Source organism: Microcaecilia unicolor, chromosome 11 (genome assembly GCF_901765095.1).
Source record: "Microcaecilia unicolor chromosome 11, aMicUni1.1, whole genome shotgun sequence".
Lineage (NCBI taxonomy): Eukaryota > Metazoa > Chordata > Amphibia > Gymnophiona > Siphonopidae > Microcaecilia > Microcaecilia unicolor.
In genome coordinates this window covers 165,525,476-165,543,795 of record NC_044041.1, presented here as the reverse complement: position 1 = coordinate 165,543,795, position 18,320 = coordinate 165,525,476, and the positions used below count along the sequence as shown (strand labels likewise).

At 48.6% G+C, this 18,320-nt stretch overlaps 1 long non-coding RNA gene across 1 annotated transcript in view; it reads right to left on the bottom strand.

Moving 5' to 3' along the window:
* LOC115480579 overlaps window positions 1-18,320 on the bottom strand; it is a 128,870-nt gene that overhangs the window by 76,381 nt on the left and 34,169 nt on the right. Inside the window, exon 2 of the long non-coding RNA XR_003943845.1 lies at window positions 1,903-2,094. This is a non-coding gene — a long non-coding RNA (uncharacterized LOC115480579). The remainder of the gene's footprint in view (window positions 1-1,902; window positions 2,095-18,320) is intronic.

Genomic DNA, 18,320 nt, shown 5'->3' with positions numbered 1-18,320 from the left:
TCAAAGTAGAAAATGACATGGGGACAAAGTTTGTCCCCTGTCCCTGTCCCCGTGGGATCTGTCCCCGCCCCATCCCCACGAGCTCTGTCCCCATCCCCATCCCTGCGGTTACTGTGGTTCCCCGTCCCCATGTCATTCTCTACTTATGTGCTTAGTGTAAGTTCGCAATTTCGCACTTAACTTTAGGTGCAATTATGCCATGTCAAAGACTGGTTTAAGTGCTCAAATCTAAGGGTGAATATACAATTTTTTTTTGTTTTTGTTTTTGTTTTTTTTTGTTACATTTGTACCCCACGCTTTCCCACTCATGGCAGGCTCAATGCGGCTTACATGACGCAATGGAGGGTTAAGTGACTTGCCCAGAGTCACAAGGAGCAGCTGCCTGTGCCTGAAGTGGGAATCGAACTCAGTTCCTCAGTTCCCCAGGACCAAAGTCCACCACCCTAACCACTAGGCCACTAATTCTTTATTAAAAATCTAAAGTCCTTAAAAATACCCAATGTTGGCCACATTTTGCCCGTAAATGGGCTGCATCAGGGGTAATATACACTAGAAGGAGTCTGATTCACATATACTCCTAACTAAAGTGCTAATGCTCTGCAAAACAGAGGTTCATAACCCCTAGTGTTTCATAACAAGCGCATGCAACTCATAGCCACGGCCTGTCCTGCCCATGCCCCTCCCATGGTCACACCCCTTAGAAGTTGCATGCAAAAGAAACTGTATGCACAGCTTCTAGAATAGCAGCTTTGGCAGCTTTTCCCAAACTGTGCACTGCACCAAAGTCACAGGGGTGCCGCAGAGGAAGATGGAAGATGGACGCATGGCAACAGTGAATCCCAGGCTCCACCACACTGGAGGTTGAGGAGCAGCTGAAGGCTGCAAGGGAGTAGCGAATCTTGGCCCCCCCCACCCCCACCACCGGAGGATGAATAGTGGCAGTAGAAAGGTTCCCGGCAGCAGCCGCAATTCCCAGACGTTGCCTATTGCTAACCCAGGGGCAGGACATGGCAGAGAGGAGGCTTCTGGGTTAGTGGCAGGTAGTGTGTGGGATCACTGCTGCTGCCAGGGATCCGTTGAAGCGAGAGGAAGAGTTGTGAGTGGGTGGAGTAGCAAAGGAGGGGGCAGAATTGTTGGGGTGAAGGGGGAGGAAGGGAGAGAAGCAACAAAGGGGTGGTGAAGGAAGGAAAGATGTTGCATGAGGGGGCAGAATTGTTGAGGTGGAGGGGGAGGAACGGCGAGATGCAGCAATGGGGTGCTGAGGGAAAGAGAGATGCTTCATGGGGGGAGAGGAGCAGAATTGGTGGGGTGGAGGGGGAGGATGCAGCAAAGGGATGGTGAGGGTTGAGAAAGGGAAAAGTCTTGTATATGGGGATGGATAGGAGGAAGAAATGCTGCATGCAGAGGGGAGGGGGTAAGAGAGGGAGAAATGGTGCATGGGGGAGGAGAAATATTGGACATGATGGTGGAGGGGAGGAATGGAGAGATGCTGCATGCCACTGATTAGCTCTGGAGCTCGGGCCTCAGGTAGTGGACTTGTACAGCTGGTGGGGCTTGGGAATCCCTGCCAGCAAAGGTAGGACTCAATACCGTCGGAAGAGGTGTCAGCGTTGGCAGCATCATTGGCAGCTGCTGCATCTGCTCCAGGGGTGGGGGGAGACCTGAGAGGAAATGTGTAGCCTAGGGGTGCCATGACCCGAGAAAGTTTGGAATCCACTGAACTAAGGTCAGTTGTGCACACAAATGCTATTGGTGCCAATTAAGATCAATTTAAGCCAACTATTAGAGTAAGTTGTACATACAATTGACCTTATTCTATAAATTAGGTGCCTGGCTTTGCATGCTAAGCATAAAGTTGGGCACCCAATTTTATTGAATTAGGGAGGTAAATATCTTGCGTACCTTTTCTGGACTATACAATAATTCCTCTCCAGTTCTGTCAAGGCATTGGAAGCCTATTTTGAAAATACCAAATGTTTACTGTATGACTGCTGTGGCTCTTTGGTGAGAACGGTTGTACTGCTCCTCCTGAGGTGTTTGGGGCCATGTCTGGAGAAGGTAGCTATGACCACCTGTAGGGCCGATCTTTATGACCTAGGAAAGTAAAGGCAACGTGTAAAGGTCAGTGATGACAGCTGGAAAAATCCTGTACCCCTCTCCCTAATAACAGATAGAAGGTCATTGTGATACATAAACAGGGCAACATCCTGTGTCTGAGTGCACTTACATACAAAAGATTAAGTGTATAGCTTGTTTATACCCAATAGCCAGGGATTTAGGTAATGCCCTCGGGTAAACTCTTTGGCAAGTCCTGACTGCGACAAGATAGAAGAACCATGACAGGAGCCTGGGAAACTAGCCAATGCATCAGTGATTATGATTTTGCTGTTGCAAATAACCTGCCTGTTCACTTAATGGAATTGCTTCAGATTCCTGAAACTGACTCATGTTGACCAAGAGGCCTGAGAAGAACATGAGAGCAGTCTATGGCAAGTACATTGCCTCATAAAAATACCTTATTGTGTGCAGCTGCTCAGCAAGGGTGCTTGAGAAGAAGAGATGCTCATGGAACCTCTTCAGTATAGGACTGAGAAATTGCTGAATGCATATGCAGGTGGCTGGCTGTTATGCCTATGGTATTATTCATTGTTGTTAGGAAGCTCCCTATGGCCAAAAACCCCAAAGTCTTGGTGAACTTAGTATGCACTGGGAGTGAATGACTTCTGTATGTGGAGTTCTCCAGATTGGTTTTCAACATGTCGCACAGCCAAACAATTATCTCCTTGTTGAATTGGTGCAAAGCCTCATGGTACAATCAGTAGGTCACTTGCCTACTGCATCCATGACCTGAACTTGAATCCTGTGTTAGCCAACTCAGCTATTCATTCACTTTTGGTCAGTAAATAAGTACCTGGCCTTAGCTGGGAGGTGGGGGGAGTGGTGGTGCGGGGGGGGGGGGGGGAGCAATGGTGCACACAGTTTTTAGATTGTCAGCCCACTAGGGACAGAGAAAGTAAATAATACATGACCCATATACTATATCAAATGGTAAACCATCCTGCTAATGGTCTGCCAAAAAACTGTCACACGAATGGTGGCCCCCCACAAGTCATTCATGACTTGGTACTTGTGTAAAGAGGACTACCTTGACCTGAATAAGGTGCATTGTTCTGTGAGGTGTCCAAAATTAATTCTGGGCCTGAATACCCAGTTTGGATGGTACCTCCTCTACCTTCCTGCATCTGGTTCCGTGTCTGCTGGTTCTGGAGCTCGCTCTGTCTCTTGTGCTCTCATTGGACATTTGCCACCACAGTGAGGTCATAGTTGCCTGTAAAGAACACTATAAACGTTGTGCTCTGATTTCAAACAAAACTGCCCCAGTACATGGAAAAAACTGGTCTATATCTGTACGTTTGATGTCAGCTGCAAGATGTCTTTGCAGCACTGAAACTAAGATGTCTATGTATTATTGTGGCCACATCCCAGGAATGCCCCCAAACCACCTCCTGGAAGTTATATGTTGCTATTCATCCAGGGGCTGTCTGTATGTTTTGCATGTGTTGTTTTTTTTTTGTTACATTTGTACCCCACACTTTCCCACTCATGGCAGGCTCAATGCAGCGGGCAATGGAGGGTTAAATGACTTGCCCAGAGTCACAAGGAGCTGCCTGTGCCGGGAATCGAACTCCGTTCCTCAGTTCCCCAGGACCAAAGTCCACCACCCTAACCACTAGGCCACTCCTCTACTATGCCCTTGATGCTAAAGGGCATAGTTATCAACATGGGCTACCATTAAAAGACATGTAATTTTACCACTAACATGCTATTTTACAACAGGTTGCATTTTATGTAATGAGACCTAGTTACTAATAACTGGGGTTAAGAGTAAAATAACACATCTTAATGGTAGCCCACATCGATAACTTCCCCCCTTAATTAAAGAAATGTCTTTAGAAATCAAAATCACTACTATATGTAATCCAAGTGACCCAAGTATAGGGCAATCAAGGCATTGTGACATCATTGATGTTGGCTCTTAGGCATTGGTGGAATGAGGCATTACATCACAATATCAGCTCTGGTTACCAGAGGCAGAAACTCTTCAAACTAATATGGGAAGTTCTCCAAAGACAAGCAGGCTGATATTCTCACAAGTGGGTTCTTCGGAGAACACCTGTTACAGGTAAGTAACTACTCTTTATCAACATGGGCTATCGTGGTTATTTTACCACAGTTCTCATTTTATGTAATAAGACCTACCCCCCTATTTACTAAAGCTTAGCTCAAGTTATCTGCAGCAGGTCCCATTTTATTCCTATGGACCCTGCTGCAGATAACTCGAGCTAAGCTTTAGTAAACAACCCCCCTAGTTATTAATAACTGGGGCTAACAGAAAAAAATAACAAATCTTAATGGTAGCCCACATTGATAACTTCCCCCTTTAATTAAAGAAATATCTTTAGAAACTGAAATTCTCCAAAGACAAGCAGGCCAATATTCTCACTGATGGGTGACGTCACGTCGGCCCGGAGGACTTTCCAGCAAAGTCCATGACAAAGTCTAAAATGTCCCCGTCGCGCGGGCGGATGCAGTGCACATGCGCGCGTCCACTTTCCCGCCCGCCGCGCGGGCACATTCCTCAGTTTTTTCTTCTCCGCGTCTGAGGTGACACGGAGCTCGACGATCTCGTCTTCGTGTTCCTCCTGTGCCCGGAGGTGAAGAAAGAAGAAAAAAGCGAAGTATCCTTTTTTTTTGTTATCTTAGATTGTTTTCGTTTATTAAGTTTCCTTTATTTTAGTCTGCGATTTTATTTAAATCGCTCGGTCGGGTATTTTTTCCCGTCTTTTTCTTTTGTTTTTCTGTGTCATTATTTTTCTAGACACAATCGCGTCTTTTGATTTGGCAGGGACAATTTTTCCCGAGATGTCAACGAAGACGCCCAGCGGCTTCAAGCCTTGTGCCCGCTGCCATCGGGCCATCTCTGGCACTGATACACACTCGTGGTGTATTCAGTGCCTTGGGCCGGACCACCGCTCGGAGAGTTGTAAATTGTGTCTCGCCATGAAGAAGCGGACACTGCTCTCTCGAGACGCCCAGAGAGAGAAGATTTTTGGGCCCGGTGCTTCGGCGTCGGCGCCGACGTCGACGTCGTCTAAGTCGGCGCCCTCCAAACCGGCGCCGGGCAAGTCGGTGCCGGTGAAGTCGGTGCCATCGAGGATGATGTCTTCGAGGCCGACGTCGTCGAAGTCGACGTTGAAGGAGGCGTCGGCACCGGGAGACAGGGGACAGGCTGCCTTTAGACCCATGCACGCTGGGAGCAGTGATGCATCGAGTGGGTCTCCACCCGCCTCGGCGCCTCCTGCTGTGCAGGCCCCCCGGGACCGTCCTGCGTCGGACCCGGCCCCGAGGAGACGTGTGGATTCCACGTCCTCCTCTCCGGTGCCGAGGAGTCTCGATGACATGCGTCGGGCGAAGGCCAAGAAGCATCGTCGTCGATCTCCTTCGAGACACGGCACTGGGAGCTCCGGGTCATCGATACACTCGATACCCGAGAAGCGTCGGTGCCGAGAGGATCGCTCTCCCTCTATTACTGAGGTTCCGACGCGTGGGGTCGCTGGCAGCCGAGTCCCCACTCCCCAACCTCAGCAGACTTTGCCTCTGGCACCTCAACCGACCCCGCAGCCTTTTCCGACTCCAGCTGCGGATGAGAGTATGCAGGCCATGTTCCCTTTTTTCTTGAATATGATGCAGCAGTGGCAGTCGGCATCGAGGTTGTCGGTGCCGACGGCGTCGACGGGGCCGGTGTCGATGCTTTCAGAGGCACCGGTGCCGACGGCGTCGAAGGTGTCGACATTGCCGATGCCGGATGTTCCTGCATCAGGCCTTCAGCCTGTGGTGAGGTCTGTCTCACCGGTGCCGTCTCCGGTGCCGGTGCCTTTGACCTCCCAAGTTGACTCTCCCGAGGCATCGGAGCAGGAAGCTTCCCCGGAGCCTCAGGGACCATCAACTTCTCGGCACCATCATAGAGGCCATCAAGCCTCTTTGTCGAGACGGGCTCAGATTCGGGCGGCTCTGTCTGAGCTTTTAGCCCCATCTGATGGTACCTCATCCGAGGATGATGAAGGAATGCATGGGGAGTTCTCTGGCGAGGATTCTCAAGGCATTCCATCTGACTCCACTCCCTCGCCACAAAGGCAGCTGTCTCCTCCCGAGAGCTTGTCTTTTTCATCTTTTGTTCGGGAGATGTCTGAGGCCATCCCCTTCCCCGTGGAAATTGTGGACGAGCCCAGAGCCAAAATGCTTGAGGTTCTGGACTATCCATCTCCACCTTCATCTTCTGCCACAGTTCCTTTTCATGAGACTCTTAAGGAACTTATGCTGAGGAACTGGGAGAAGCCTTTTTCAAGTCCAACCGTCCCTAAGAAAGCTGAGTCCCAATATAGGATCCACGGGGAACCCAGTCTCATGCAGACCCAATTGCCTCATGATTCAGCGGTGGTGGATTCTGCCCTCAGAAGAGCCAAGAGTTCCAGAAATTTCTCCTCGGCGCCCCCGGGGCGAGAATATGCAACTCTGGACTCTTTTGGGAGGAAGGCGTATCAGGCTGGTCTGCTCGCTTCCAAAATCCAGTCTTACCAACTCTTCACGAGTGTGCATTTACGGAACTCTGTGAGGCAACTTGAGAGTTTAGTAGATACACTCCCTGAGGAGAAAGCTGAACCCTTTCGCCAAGTGATCAGGCAGCAGAAGGCGTGTCGCAAGTTCCTGTCCAGGGGCATTTTTGACACTTGCGATGTGACATCTCGCTTTTCCGCTCAAGGTATAGCGATGCGCAGGCTCTCATGGCTGCGTGCCTCTAACCTGGAGGAAAGAACTCAGCGGAAAATAGCAGATATCCCATGCCGGGGGGATCACCTTTTTGGAGAGAAGGTTGAAGAGATGATTGATCATCTCTACCAGCGTGACAACGCTATGGATTCTCTCTCCCGCCGGGCGCCTTCTGCAACCACTTCCACTGCTAGGAAGTTTTTTAAGGGAAAGAGAAGTGCTCCCTATGCTTCTAGAAATCGTAGGTACACTCCTTATTCCCGTCAGCCGGTTCAGGCTCGACCCCAGCCCGCTCGCTCTCGTCAGCAGCGGGCACCGAAGCAGCCCCCTGCAGCTCCCCAGCAAAAACCAGGGACGGGTTTTTGACTGGCTCCAGCAGAGCATAGCCGAAGTCAAAGTACCTGTGCCGAACGACCTGCCGGTCGGGGGGAGGTTAAAATTTTTTCACCAAAGGTGGCCTCTCGTAACCTCCGACCAGTGGGTTCTTCAAATAGTCCGGTGCGGGTACACCCTCAATTTGATTTCCAAACCTCCAAATTGCCCACCAGGAGCTCAGTCCTTCAGCTCCTACCACAAGCAGATACTTGCAGAGGAACTCTCCGCCCTTCTCAGCGCCAATGCGGTCGAGCCCGTACCACCAGGGCAAGAAGGGCTGGGATTCTATTCCAGGTATTTCCTTGTGGAAAAGAAAACAGGGGGGATGCGTCCCATCCTAGACCTAAGGGCCCTGAACAAATATCTGGTCAAAGAAAAGTTCAGGATGCTTTCCCTGGGCACTCTTCTTCCCATGATTCAGAAAAACGATTGGCTATGCTCTCTGGACTTGAAGGATGCTTACACTCACATACCGATACTTCCAGCCCACAGGAAGTATCTTCGGTTTCGGCTGGGAACACAGCACTTTCAGTACTGTGTTTTGCCTTTTGGCTTGGCGTCTGCACCCAGGGTTTTTACAAAGTGCCTGGCAGTTGTGGCAGCGTCGCTACGCAGACTGGGAGTGCATGTGTTCCCTTATCTGGACGATTGGCTGGTGAAGAACACCTCCCCGCAAGAAACTTTGCAGTCTATGCGGATGACTATTCAGGTGCTAGAGATGCTGGGCTTTGTCATCAATTACTCCAAGTCCCATCTCGTCCCTGTGCAAAAATTGGAATTCATAGGAGCTCTGTTGTGCACACAGACAGCTTGTGCTTATCTCCCAGGACCCAGGGCAGACAGACTTCTGTCTCTGGTTTCCAAAGTGCAAGCATCTCAGCAGATCACAGCTCGGCAGATGTTGAGATTGCTTGGCCACATGGCCTCCACAGTTCATGTGACACCCATGGCACGTCTACACATGAGATCGGCTCAATGGACCCTAGCTTCTCAGTGGTTTCAAGCCACAGGGAATCTAGAGGATGTTATCCGGCTGTCCACCAATTTTCGAAATTCCCTCAGTTGGTGGACCATTCGATCCAATCTGGTCTTGGGACGCCCATTCCAAATTCCTCAGCCTCAAAAAGTGCTGACGACGGATGCATCCCTCCTCGGGTGGGGAGCGCATGTAGATGGGCTTCACACTCAAGGAGCTTGGTCTCTTCAGGAGAAGCATCTCCAGATCAACCTCCTGGAATTGCGAGCGATCTGGAACGCTCTGAAGGCATTCAGAGATCGGCTAGCCAACAAAATTGTTCTCATTCAGACAGACAATCAAGTGGCAATGTATTACACCAACAAGCAAGGGGGTACCGGATCCCGTCCTCTGTGCCAGGAGGCCGTGCAGATGTGGCTATGGGCCTATCAAAACGGAATGTTTCTCCAAGCCACTTATCTAGCCGGTGTAAACAATGGTCTGGCCGACAGGCTGAGCAGAGTTATGCGGCCTCACGAGTGGTCCTTGAACATGACTATTGCCAAAAAGATCTTTCGAGTTTGGGGAACTCCATCGATAGATCTTTTTGCTTCCCAGGACACTCACAAGGTTCCTCAATTCTGTTCCAGACTCCAGACCCACGGCAGACTAGCGTCGGATGCCTTCCTCCTTTTTTGGGGGACAGGACTCCTGTACGCTTATCCTCCCATCCCTTTAGTGGGGAAGACTCTCCTGAAACTCGAGCAGGACCAGGGAACCATGATTCTGATAGCGCCTTTTTGGCCCCGCCAGATATGGTTTCCCCTTCTTCTGGAACTTTCGTCAGAAGAGCCATGGAGATTGGATTGTTTTCCGACCCTCATTACTCAGAACGAGGGGGCGCTTCTACATCCCAACCTCCGGTCTCTAGCTCTCACGGCCTGGATGTTGCGAGCTTAGAGGTTGCCTCCTTTGGTCTCTCTGAGGGTGTCTCCAGAGTTCTGTTTGCTTCCAGGAAAGATTCCACACATAAGTGTTACTCTTTTAAATGGAGGAGGTTTGCCGTCTGGTGTGACAGTAACGGTTTAGATCCTTTCTCTTGTCCTGCACAGACCTTGCTTGAGTACCTGCTGCATTTATCCGAGTCTGGTCTTAAGACTAACTCGGTCAAGGTTCACCTTAGCGCTATCAGTGCTTATCATTCACATGTTGATGGCTTGCCGATTTCTGGACAGCCTTTAGTCATGCGTTTCATGAGAGGTTTGTTTTTGTCAAAGCCCCCTATCAAACCTCCTCCAGTGCCATGGGATCTCAATGTCGTTCTCACCCAGCTGATGACAACTCCTTTCGAGCCACTGGATTCCTGCCATCTGAAGTACTTGACCTTGAAGGTCATTTTCTTGGTGGCTGTTACTTCAGCTCGTAGGGTCAGTGAGCTTCAAGCCCTGGTAGTTCATGCACCATTCCTTGTCTTTCATCATGACAGAGTAGTCCTCCGCACCCACCCAAAGTTTCTACCGAAGGTGGTGTCGGAGTTCCATCTGAACCAGTCAATTGTCTTGCCAACATTCTTTCCCCCTCCTCACTTGAGCCCGGGCGAAAGCAAGTTGCACACTTTGGACTGTAAAAGAGCACTGGCCTGTTACGTGGAGCGGACGCGCCCCTTCAGAAAGTCCGCCCATCTGTTTGTTTCTTTTAATCCCAACAAGAGGGGAGTTGCTGTCGGAAAACGCACCATCTCTAATTGGCTAGCAGATTGCATTTCCTTCTCTTACGCCCAAGCCGGGCTGACTTTGGACGGTCATGTCACGGCTCATAATGTTAGAGCCATGGCTGCGTCGGTGGCTCATCTAAAGTCAGCCACCATAGAAGAGATTTGCAAAGCTGCGACGTGGGCTTCGATCCACACATTCACATCACATTACTGCCTTCAGCAGCATAGCCGACGCGACAGTCGGTTTGGGCAGTCGGTGCTGCAGAGTCTGTTTGGGGTTTAGAATCCAACTCCACCCCCCTAGGCCCATGTTTATTCTGTTCCAGGCTGCACTCTCAATAGTTGAATTTGGTTTCAGGTCAATTTTGTTTTTTGTCCTCGCCGTTGCGGGACCCAATTGACCATTCTTTGTTGTGTTGAGTGAGCCTGGGGGCTAGGGATACCCCATCAGTGAGAATATTGGCCTGCTTGTCTTTGGAGAAAGAGTAGTTACTCACCTGTAACAGGTGTTCTCCGAAGACAGCAGGCAATATATTCTCACAACCCTCCCACCTCCCCTTTGGAGTTGTATTCCTCTAATTCTTGTAATTAACTGAGGAATGTGCCCACGCGGCGGGCGGGAAAGTGGACGCGCGCATGCGCACTGCATCCGCCCGCGCGACGGGGACATTTTAGACTTTGTCATGGACTTTGCTGGAAAGTCCTCCGGGCCGACGTGACGTCACCCATCAGTGAGAATATATTGCCTGCTGTCTTCGGAGAACACCTGTTACAGGTGAGTAACTACTCTTTACTGCTATATGTAATAAAGGACAATCAAGTCATTGTGACATCACTGATGAGGCTGGCTCTTAGGCATTGGTGGAATGAGGCATTATGACATCACAATATCAGTTCTGGATACCAGTTTCTGAAACTCTTCAAACTAAGGGGGGAAGTTATACCATTAAGACAGGTTATTTTACCACTAATGCATGCTATTTTAGAACAGTCCCATTTTATGCAATGAGACCTAGGAGCCCTTTTATTAAGGTGAGGTAGGCCTACCACACGCTAAAAGAGCGCTTCCATGGGACACGCTGAGGTAGCCTGCGGTAGTGTTTTGCTTAGAGTGCACTAATCCTGCGCTGGAAAATATTTTTATTTTCCAGCATGGGAAGCATGTCTGGGGCTGGAGAGTAGGTGTGCCTGTGCTAATCAGGTAGCGTGGGCACATTACCGTGTGCTACCCGATTAGCATGGGAGTAGTGCGGTATCCCTTACCGCCTCCTAAATAGGAGGTAATAAGGGCTCCTGGCAGTAATGGCCATGTGCTAATGGGGAAATTAGCATGCGGCCATTACAAAGAAAACCCCAGAACGCAGCCATTTTACTGCAAACTAAAAGTGGCTGCAGCATGCGGGAAACCCACGTGCTGACACCAGTGCCAGCCACTTTTTAGCGCAGCTTAGTAAAAGGACCCCCTAGTTACTAACAACTGAGGTTAACAGTAAACTAACACATTGATAACTTACCCCTGTTAATTAAAGAAAAAAACAAATGTCTCTAGAAATAAAAATTGCTGCTATATGTAATAAAAATGAGCCAATATGGGGGCCTTTTTATGAAGTGGTAAGCCGACTGTGGGCTTACCATGTGGCAATCCGGAACTACCGCCGACCCAATATGGGTGCTAGTGGTAGTTCCACCCCCAGTGCACGGCATTTCCGGAGCTAGTGGAAATATTTGAAAAATATTTCTGCAGGGGGTTACCTGGCAGTAACCAGGCAGTGCCGTGCGCTGGCCGGTTACAACTGGGTTAGTGTGGGAGCCTTTACCGCCACCTCAATGCGTGGTGGTAAATCCCCCCCCCCCCCACACACACACACATGGCCATATGGTAAGTGCAATCTTATCACATGGTCCTGTCTTTTTTTCGGCCTTTTTACCCACTACGGTAAAAAGGGCCTTACAGCATGGCTAGTGCAGAGCTCCTTTAACCGCAGCTTAGTAAAAGAGCCTCATAGGGAAATAAAGCCATTGTGACATTACTGATGAGGATGGCTCTTAGGCATTGGTGGAATGACTAACTGTGACATCACAATATTAGCTCTGGTTACCAGAGAATGAAACTTCATACTAAGGGGAGAAGTTATCAACATGAGCTACTATCAAGGTGGGTTATTTTACCACAGGTCTCATTTTTTGTAATGAGATCTAGTTATTAATGGCTGGGGTTAACAGTAAAATAACACTTCTTAATGGGAGCCCACACTGATAACTATGCTCCTAATTATACATTTTATACCAGCTAATTTTATATGTACAAAAGACACATAACCCTTTCAAGACCACATCAGTTACTTACGTCAGACGAGGGCGGGCCAAGGAGGAAAGAAGGGAAGTCCGGAGAGGCGATCAGCTGTTGTTGCCGGTGCAACACCTTCACACGAAGGTGAGAGGCGCTGTGAGGGCCCGGTGGCAGACGGAGGGGGGAAGCGGCGGCGGCGACGACCTCAGGGGGGGCGGGGCCACAGGGGGCAGAGGATGGTGGGGAAGCTGTCATTTCAAGGAAGGAAGGAAGGAAGGAAGGAGTAAAGTTCTGATTTCAATGCAGGGGGAGGGGGAGCGGCGGTGGCGACCTCGGGCGGGGGGGGGGGGGGGGGCAAGGCCGTCCATAAAGGACGTGTTTTTTTTTTTTATGTCCTTGGCATGCGCAGAGCAGCCAGCATAACGCTTGGCTGCTCTGCACATGCTCTACCAGCCGATTATCCGACGGTTTTACGAAGGATTAGAGAATGCAAGTGAGCTGCAATGAGCAGCTCATTTGCATTCCCTTTCCTTGATGCATAGCCGTTCCCACCGATTCGCTATGGAATTCTGTACGGAACGGCTCTAACGACGACTTTAGTGCACCCCCCCCCCCCCAAATATATAAAGCAGAAAGGAAAAAGAGAGAGAGAGAGAGAGTCAGCGATACATCACTGTTTCATAGATACATACTAGGGCTGTGCCATACTTTTTCTTTTATTTTAGAGGTGTTTTGGGGGGGATTTGGGGTTTTCACTTGGCTTTTGGTTTTAGCACACATTAAAAAGAAAACCATACAAAACAAAATTCACAATACATTTTAGTGCATTATTTTTGTTTTGCTTTGAAACAAAATGAACTTAAAGAAGCCTGATGTTTTTCATTTCAAAGTGAATGCATTTGCATTAAAAACAAACAAACCCTAATTTCTGAATTCCAATAAATACATGGTAGTAATGTTCACATATATAACAAACACAAGGTCATGCACCCAAATAAATCACAGCTGGTGCCCAGGCCTCTATCTCAGTCCTAAATTATTTTTGGACTATTCATTCCCAGGCCCTGCCAGATCAGCCTTCAGCTGAAACACATGAATAGGGTTCCAAGCCTGTCTCAGCTGTCTGAGATTAATAGCTGTGGGGCTTTGCTGCAGCGCAGGCTACCAATGCACCAGGGCACAGTGATTTTGGATGACCTCCCTGTATAACTTGCTCGAGGTGTTTTGGAATGGGTTTTGTTTGTACAAGACCCCCACTTCTCTCCTGCCCTCCCACACCTGACCTGTAGTGGAATCCAGCAGCAAGACCTATTGCCTGTCTGGGAACAGCTGCCTCCTACAGGATGACTCACACTGAACCTTTTATCTCACTTAGAAGGAGGTAACAACAGGATAAAGCAAGACACCCATCTGCCTAGTGTCGCCAAATGGCTCCATGCCTATTTTCGGATTTTCAACAGGCTACACATTTTTAGGACCCACTGTTCTGGTTTTGCAGCACTGTATGTCTGGACCTGTAACCTTGTTTTTCTTAGGCAACATGTTAAGGGAATCAGAATTACAAGCCTCTCCATGCAATTAGGTAAAATCAAGATTGGATTCCTGGAAATCTGGAAACAGATGACAACCCAAACTGACAAGCTGAGCCAGGCAAGCTTTTACCCCTAGGCAGTGGGGTAGCTAGGACTGAATGAGCCCAGGGCAGAAAAATTGAGGTGGGCTCCCTATAACACCATCGCTCCCTAAGTGGTGGGGATGGGGGGAGGATGCACATTTCCTAAAACTGGCATATTACAGTTAATACATTAAGAAGAAAATACTTTTTTTCTACATTTGATGTCTGAGCAACGCTTTGGTACTAGTGTCTCTTCTGCTTTTTTTTCAGTTTTTTTTCTCCCTTAACTCTCTCCAGGGTCTCTCTCTATGTCCACCATCCATCTTTCCTGTGTTCCTAAGTTAGCTTAGTGGAATTTAAAAAAGGTTTGGATAACTTCCTAAAGGAAAAGTCCATAAGCCATTATTAACATGGCCTTGGGGAAACTCCACTGCTTATTTCTAGGATAAGTACCATAAAATGTATTCTACTATTTTGGGATCTTGCCAGGTACTTGTGACCATGGTCACAACCATGGTTGGAAACAGGATACTGGGCTTGATGGACCTTATGTTCTTATGTCCCTATCCATCCTGTCCATTGTCTCCCCTCTGAGTCCCTGTCCCTATTCCTATCCTCCCCCCATGTTCAGCAACTCTCCTATGTGTCCCTATCCCTCCCCTTGTGGTCCAGTACTGCTCCTCTGTGTCCCTGTCCCTATGTTTCCTCCACAGCTATCATCTCTTCTGTGTCCCTACTTCTCCCTTCTCTTCTCCTGTACCCTCCACCCTCCGTGGTGTGGCATCTCTCTCTATCTCCCTCCATTGGTCCAGCATCTCTACCCTTCTCTCCTCTGGTCCAATCTCTCTCTCTTCGCTCCCCCCAGTCCATCATCTACCCCCTCTCTTCTCCATCCCCTTTGGTCCAGGTCTCATTCTCTGTCTCTCTCTTCCATCTGTTCTCCACCCCCCTCATCAGTCCAGCATCTGCCCCCTCTCTTCTCTGTGCCCTTTGGTCCAGGTCTCTCTCTTATTCTTCCATCTGTCCCACCCCCCATAGTCCAGCATTACTCCCCCTCTCTTCCCATTCCCCTATGCTCTCTCTCTCTCGCTGCTCCCCCAGCATCCCTCCTGCCCTTCATTCCCCCCATCTCTCTGGCTTCTTCCAAGGGCTGTGATGAGTGGCCAGCAGCAGCAGAGGCAGCCCTGAAACTGTCTGTCTCCAGTTGGACTCGGCACTCTGATACAACTTTCTGTGTGTGGGACACGGCAGAGGAAAGGCCCCACTGGCCAGAGACAGCCAGTTTTCAGGGCTGCCTTTGCCAGCGCCGGTCACCCACCACAGCACTGGGAAGAAGCCAGAGAGACAGGCGGGGGGGGGGGGATGAAGTGATACTCGGCCGGTTGTGGTGGGGGGGAGGGGGAGGAGGAGAGGGAGAAAGGAAGGTAGGGATGCTGGACCTGTGGGTGGAGCAGCTTCAGGTGGCCTCTACCATTGGGTGACCCTGGGCATTTTGGCAGGTTCACTCAATGGTAGCTATGCCTTTGCCCCCAGATCAGAGACCCCCAATACAGATTACCTATAGGTAAACAGTGGCATAGCCAGATGGGTGGGCCTGAGCCCAACGTAGATGGGCAGCTCCCACCCTTCACCCCTGCCTATAATCCAGTATCTCTCTCCCCTCCTCTGCTGATGATCCAGCATCTCTCCCTCCCCTCCTCTGCTGGTGATCCGGCATCTCTCCTCATGTACATTTTAAAAACTTCACTTGTGGAGGTTTCTAGTAGCAAGCAGTGACTTACACACCCTATTCGTGCTGACTCCGGAGCCTTCCCTCTGATGCAACTTCTTGTTTCTACATAGGTGGGCCACATCAAGAGAGAAAGCTCTGAGAGAAAGCCTAGGCAATTCTCTGCTCACTGCTGGCAACCTCTGGAAGTGAAGCTGTTAAAAGGTACATGAAGGGGGGGGGGGGGGTGAGAGTTCAGGAGAGATGCTGGATCATCAACAGGGGAGAGGAAGAAGAAATGTCAGGAGTCTTCAGCTGGTGGGGCTTGGGGATCCCCACCAGCCACAGCAAGGATGTACACTGCTGGGTGCGCCTGCCATCCTGGGATACACCACTGCAGGTAAAGCCTTGAAGGGAGATTGCTACATTTATTTGGATTTAGGAATGGGAGGAGATTTTATATTTAGCTCAAACCTTTTCAGTGGTAGCTCAGGGTGAGTTACATTCAGGTACAGTAGATATTTTTCTGTCTCTAGAGAAATTATAATCTACATTCATCCCTTACACAATGGAGGGTTAAGTCATTTGCCCAAGATAACAAACAGCATCAGTGAGATTTGAAACCTGACTTCTGTGCTTCTTAGCCCACTAGTCTAACCACTAGGCCAGTCCTCCAGTCAGTAAATAGCGCTAGCACCATGTTGTCAGTGGTGTAGCTGGGAAACAGGTATGATTCTGTCCTTGTGTGTGTGGACTTGGATATTTTAGTCCCTCCCACCCCACACACTATTTCTCATTGGCCAATATCGGATGCTACTCTTCATAAAATAAGAATGAAAATGGATAATGGTTTCTTATGTTATCATTTTCTTCCTGCTTTTTGGAGCTTCTAGCTCAACAAAATTAGTCCCTGTTGAGCTTCAGCACCAGGGGTTTCTGTTCTCAATTAACAAGGGCTTTTGTTTCTATGTTATATACACCATCTCAGCCCAGCTGTTGCAATCACAATTTTCAGACGAGAATCATAATCTGCAGCTCTCTCAAGAACCCAACTAATGTGGATCATAAATCTGACCACTAGGTGTCACTGATAATCAGTGGTCAAGGCTTTGCCCCTCAGGATGTTAGTGTTGCCTTTGCATCAGCCTTTGAACTGGAACTGAACCCAACCATCAAACATACAGCTCTTTTCTTTTGACCCAGCAGTTTTCTCCTGCACCTTTTGGCTTCTTCTAGTTCAGTCAGAATCGGTGGAGGGATCTGGCGCAAACTTTCTAAGGGATGTGCCACCCCTCTGAAAGCTTCTGGTGTGCTTAGGGGCCCAACTTTCTCATCAACCATAGCTCCATTTTTATTTTCAGGAGTAGCCAAGTTTTTTTTTTTTTTTAAATTATGGTCCTTTGCACTTTGTTTCTGGAAAATCACAGTAGATCTATTCATGAAGATGGTAAGCAGAAAGGCTGAGTCAGAAATCATCTCCCTCCTCTCTTGCAAGGTTCTGAGCTGGTGTAGATGGGGACTGAGCAGTTTTTGTTGTATTGGTATAAATAAGGACATAAGCGTTACCATACTGGGCCAGACCAAAGGTCCATCAAGCCCAGTATCCTGTTTCCAGCAGTGGCCAATCCAGGTCACAAGTACCTGGCAAGATCCCAGAACAGTAAAACAGACTTTATATTGCTTATTCTAGAAATAACCAGTGGATTTTCCCTAGTCCATCTTAATAATGGCTTATGGACTTTTAGGAAATTATCCAAACCTTTTTTAAACCCTGCTAAGCTAACTGCTTTTACCACACTGTCTGGCAACGAATTCCAGAGTTTAATTAAACGTTGCGTGAAGAAATACTTTCTCTGGTTTGTTTTAAATTTGCTACTTAGTAGCTTCATTGTGTGCTCCCTAGTCCTAGTATTTTTGGAAAGAGTAAACAAGCGATTCACGTCTACCCATTCCACTCCACTCAGTATTTTATAGACATTTATCATATCTCTCCTCAGCCGTCTTCTCCAAGCTGAACGGTCCTAACCACTTTAGCCATTCTCATAGGGAAGTCGTCCCATTCCCTTTATCATTTTCGTTGCCCTTCTCTGTACCTTTTCTAATTTCGCTATATCTTTTTTGAGATGTGGTGACCAGAATTGCATACAGTATTCGAGATGCAGTCACACCATGGAGCAATACAATGGCATTATAACATTCTCACTTTTATTTTCCATTCCTTTCCTAATAATTCTTAACATTCTATTTGCTTTCTTAGCTGACACCTAGATTCTTTTCCTGGGTGGTGACTCCTAATGTGGAACCTTGCATCACATATCTATAGTTTGGGTTCCTCTTTCCCACATGCATCACTTTGCACTTACTCAAATACTGAGGCACAGAATTCTGGAGCAGAGTTAGGTGGCAGAGTGACTGCCCTATAGAACATGGATGTTTCTCTCAGTCAGAAGGTGATGAATTGCCAGTGGGATCAAGGGCTATACAGTGCATAGTAGATTTGCAGACTAAGAAGTTCATAGTCTTTCTGATGATGGAGGGCCCAGCCACTGATATTTAATTTTTTTCAACTTATGCACAATATTGGGGCCGTGAAGATAGTTTACAGCTACTGATATTGGCATCCCCAGCTGATAGGATTCTGGTTGGACCCTCAGATGGAAATACAGAGGGAGACTTTTTAGCCAGTCCTGATTTTAAACTTACATCCCAAAGCAGTGTAGTATTTGAAGTCCATGATTCTATCCAATGAAATCAGTGCTGCAGGTCCCATAATGCACCAGGATGAAGTTGGCAGAAATCCAGGACTGGTCAAAAAGTCTCCCTCCTGGAATGGGT